This window comes from Simochromis diagramma, unplaced genomic scaffold (assembly GCF_900408965.1).
Source record: "Simochromis diagramma unplaced genomic scaffold, fSimDia1.1 OVJJ01000293.1, whole genome shotgun sequence".
Classification (NCBI taxonomy): domain Eukaryota; kingdom Metazoa; phylum Chordata; class Actinopteri; order Cichliformes; family Cichlidae; genus Simochromis; species Simochromis diagramma.
In genome coordinates this window covers 22,869,351-22,874,167 of record NW_024386801.1, presented here as the reverse complement: position 1 = coordinate 22,874,167, position 4,817 = coordinate 22,869,351, and the positions used below count along the sequence as shown (strand labels likewise).

The 4,817-nt window shown below is 38.6% G+C and overlaps 1 protein-coding gene across 2 annotated transcripts in view; it reads right to left on the bottom strand.

Annotated features, from left to right (window-relative positions):
- LOC120730306 (NT-3 growth factor receptor-like) overlaps positions 1–4,817 on the bottom strand; it is a 65,495-nt gene that overhangs the window by 59,581 nt on the left and 1,097 nt on the right. The window contains exon 1 of one of the 2 annotated variants that reach the window (XM_040026602.1): positions 256–2,290. The exons of the other annotated variant lie outside the window; for it this stretch is intronic. The gene's annotated coding sequence lies outside the window, so the exon portion shown is untranslated. Of the gene's footprint in view, positions 1–255; positions 2,291–4,817 lie in introns of those variants that run through there. 2 annotated transcript variants of the gene reach the window in all.

The window sequence follows — 4,817 nt, the reverse complement described above, 5'->3', positions numbered from 1 at the left end:
TAGACAGCAGTATGTCATTTTGAACTCAAAAGCATACAGGAGTTATGGCAGCTGGGATGAAACAAATCTCATCTATAACTTGCATCTTGTTGTGGAGACAACAAATGTTTAGCATAACAAGAAGAGAAAAGAAAGAAATGGAGGATGATAAAAGAAAAAAATCGACTGGTCAGAGATGCACAGAAAGAACAGAGCAGCTGTGTCTCTTGTTTGGAAGTTTTATGGTTCATTAAAAAACAAGTATGATTTGAGTACCAGTATACCCCAGTGGGTTGAGCAGCCAACCCAAATGCTGAACGGCTACTGCAGATCTGATTCCCCATGCCAGGACATTCCCTGCGAATCATTTCACTTGCTCCCTGTCCATCCTTTCCTGTCTGCACTATTGTCCTGCCAAAAAAATAAATGAAAATTTAAGGGCAAAAATGAATCTTAAAAAAACCTGTAACTATAGTAACCCATTGCTAGTAAATCATAATGATTTAACAAAGTGAAGAAAAATTCAGTGTGGAGGCCAGTGAAAAGCTGCTCTGTTGTTTGTTTTAAGGCACAGTAAAGCCACATTTTAGGTGTGGCCAAGTGACAAAGGGTTTTTGGTTTGGTGGCCTCAGGATCACCTCTATTTTGGGGGGATGATGTAGCTCTTCCGGCTTCATCAGGTGCTTGCAATGGTATTGGTTGCAACCAACAGTGAAGCAAAATGACTGTACAAAAGATGGACGACCTGGCTCCACTTCCTCCCACTATGCAAAATTGAAGCCAATATGTACTGCTCCAGGGGACTGTATGGTTATATAAGCTCAAAGATATAAAATGATCACTTTTTAATCCTAGTACAGCATCAAGTCAGTCAAACTTCTGGGATGTTGATCTGGTAAGTTAATTGGCAGAGGGGAGTGTTGATTGGTTTCAGCTTCTTTGGTATAAATTAAATTAAAGATGCACTAGAGGAGAAACAATAAGACAACCGTGGAGCCTGACTGGCATTTGCCATAGAGTACCAGAATTGGCGGGTCCACTACTGGCACCCTGTGCTTTTCACAGGTGAGAACAGGTTCACCCTGAGCACATCTGCGGTTAACATTATGCTGCCTGTAACATTGTTCAGCATGACCGGTTTGGTGGTGGGTCAGCAATGCTCTGGGAAGACATGTCCATGGAGGGAGACACAGACCTCTACAGGCACCCTGACTGCCATTAGGTATGAGGATGAAATCCCTGGACCCTCTGTCAGAACCGACACTGCTGCAGCGTCGCAGTGCAGTGAGTCAAAATCACTCAAATGCTCATGCTTGCCCATTTTTTCTGTTCTTAACACATCAACTTTGAGCACAAAATGTTCATTTGCTCTCTCATAGGATGTCAACAGTTCTACAAAAATTTGGATTTGGTTCATTCTTCATATATTGGATCAAAACACTAAGCAGTTCTCCAAATGCACGTGTTAGGACAAATGACCTTACTTTCCAAAGCTTCAATCTAAAGAGGGACACCAGACAGCGCTGTCTGCTTTCAACCTCAGTTTTAGTCATTTTCATCAAACTACTGTTATGGAAAAATTCTAGTTTATCCTCACATTTAGATTTATATGTTTAGAATCTTACTGTATGATTTTTGTATAAACCTTTGCCTGCTTAAGATGAATCAAGTGTGTGTCAGTATGACCTCGCAAAGAACTGCTTAGCTAGGCCTAACGATATTGTGGAAGGACGAAACTCCCAAGATGACCGGTGTCAGGAGCTTCCTGGGAAAAGATAGTGGGAGTTGCTCTCTGCCCAGCAACAGCCCGTGGGACAGAAACCTGTTGTAACTAAAAAGATGCAGAGAGTTGTGTGTGGAGGGGTATAAAAGAGGAGCTGAGACATCCCAAGGGCAGAGCTGGCATGACTGTGAACTGTGATGGTTGATGTGTGTGTTGGCTCTCCTGCGCAGTAATAAATAGCTTGATCACAGCTCTTTCCATGTTGCAGACTTTATTTACAAAATTCAACGACACTACTAGCAGCAGCAATCCGACAAAATGTAGATATAACTAGATACAGACCACAAGATAAGCCTGTATGCTGATGATGCATCACTGTTCCTTGGGAACTCACAAATCTCTCTTCTGAAGACAATCACAATCATAGATAAGTTCTCATCCATATCAGACTACTCCATTAACTCAACAGTTCTGCCTCTGAACTGTAAATTTCAGAAGACCTCCATCACTACACTACAGTCGGGTAACATTAGGTATTTAGGTATAATTTTTTCCACCAGTCTCTCGGTATGATTGAACCATATCCCTCTAGTAGAAATGGTAGAAGATAATCTCACGTTTTGGAAAACTTTACCTATAGCACTCAATGATCAGTCGTCACAATTAAAATCTGCCTAAAATAAACTACTTGTTCTCACTGATCCCTAACAAACCATTTACTGCCTGGTTTAAGACACTGGACTCAAACATCTCAAGTTTGAAAACTCTACAAAAGCCAAAACACAATGGTGGTTTAAAACTACCAAATTCTTATTATTATTTCTTATTCAATAGATTGCTTATATGCTTCAAAATGCATCAAATCAAGCTCGCTAGACAGCCCATGGCTGGACCTAGGACAAGCACTCTGTGGAAAAGTAAAAATCTCTAATCTGCTTTTCATAAGGCATAAACCTTTCACCATGGAACGAGAAAGGGATAAAACACGTAGGAAATGTTATTCAAGGGGAAAACTTTAATGCCATTTCATTTAATTTCAGGAACTCTCATCAAAACATGGAATCAGCAACAGCAAGTTTCTTGATTATCAGCAACTGAAATGTATCACACAGGAAAGATTTAATCCCGATCAACTGAACTTAGAAATACCTACTTTGGCAACAAAATTTTTACATTTCTGTATATCAAAATTTGTAATAAAAACTTACTGTATACAGTACGTTTTTATTAAAAAATTTTGATTCAATCTTCCGACTACAAAGTGAGAGTGATATCTTTCCATCAATCCAAATCACAACTTCTGAACACAAATACGCTTAAATACATTCAAAATGACTAAAAGCCCTTCTTACAACTTATACAATGTACTTGTACAAATATGCAATATACAAAGATGACCACTGCTGGGACTGGTGTCACACCTGTCCCCTCTATTTTAATAGCATTCTAGTTTTTCACACAGTCATGCTCACTATTTACAACTCATACACTCACTCAGTATAGAGCAAATGAGCTAAACAATTTCTTTAGCAGGCTTAGTTCACAGAGATGGTCCTGTACCACAGTGCTGTAAAATACTCAGTTTAGCATCAACTACCAGGCTGCAGTCCATGAAAAATTCTCACTTCACATTACCCTATTTTGTAGTCAACTGCCTATCAGATGTATACTCAATTGAATTTAACCAATGACTACACCCTGTAATACAATAACTTGTGGAGCTTGTGGACTTTCAGCATGTCACATCGCAAAGGAATTTTGCTCACTCTTTTTTTAATAGCTCCTTGTTGTTTTCCTTTCTATTTTAAAAATTAAGGATTTTGCTTTAATTTATTTTGAAAAACTTTAGCTATTTCTGATACCAACAGAACAATTGCACGTGGAGGAAACACATCTATTACCTATTGTTATATACCTATACCTAAGCTATGCAGGTTACTTTAAGTTAGTTTTCCTGTGGAAATTCTAAAACCATGATAGTGAAAGAATGTTTATGTCATTAGTCTACCTGTATTTATGGAAGTAAATCTAATTACAATTAAATATCTAATTGAATGGAATCAGTGAAATAAAGTCCTAATAGCTTTGACAATAGTAAAAGTAAAACAAGATTGAGGCAACGGTATACCTGCTGCTTGGTCTGTTGTTTTTGGTCAGGCTCGATGACCACAGTGTTGTTTTTGTGCAGCTGTTTCCTTCATTGCCGAGTTTCAAAAATGGTGGTTTGATTTTTCTCAAAGACACGCTCTCATGACCCATCGAGTGACGTCACTGACTAGCCAATCGGCACGTAGGCTGTGAATGTCACATTTTTTGGATCGTTCAAACCACTTCAAGTAGCTACTAAAAAAGTAGCTGGTATGAGGGACTATCATCAAATGGAAAACCCTAAAAACTGTGTCAAGCCATTAGGTACTAATGGAAAAAAAGTTATAAGTGACAATTTAGGGTCACCTGATCCAGCCCTAATTATATACTTTATTAAAAAGGAAGTTTTTAACCCTATTCTTACAGTAGAGTAGTAGAGAGGGTTTTTGTCTTGTGAATTCAAACTGGAAGCTGGTTTCACAGAAGGAAGCCTGGAAGCTGAAGGCTCTGCCCGCCATTCTCCTTTTAATACCCAAAGCACCACAAGTAAGCTTGCAGTCTGAGAGAAAAGTGCTTTATTGGGGTGATACCATGAGGTCTTTTAGATTAGATTAAGCCTGATTATTCAAGGCCTTGTATGCAAGAAGTAGGATTTAAATTTCTATTCTGGATTTACCAGGGAGCCAATGAAGAGAAGCCCGTATAGAAATATACTCTTCTCTTTCTAGTCTATTTCAGTTCTCTTAGTGCAACATTTTGGATCAAGGGAAGGCTTTTAGTGATTTTTAAGGCAACCCAATAATAATCAATTATAATAGTTCAGCCTAGAAATAATAAAATTAACTACTTTTGTTACCATCACTCTGTTTTACTAATAGGAAGCTCTATAGTAGGGTACAGGAAAGGAGAGCTAATTAGTCAAACCTCAGATTAAGGAGGAACGATGTCATTTTCATCTTAGTTGAGGAATGTAAACCAGTTCTTTATCCTCTTCAGGATATTCAAATATGCATGGGAGTTCGCCCAG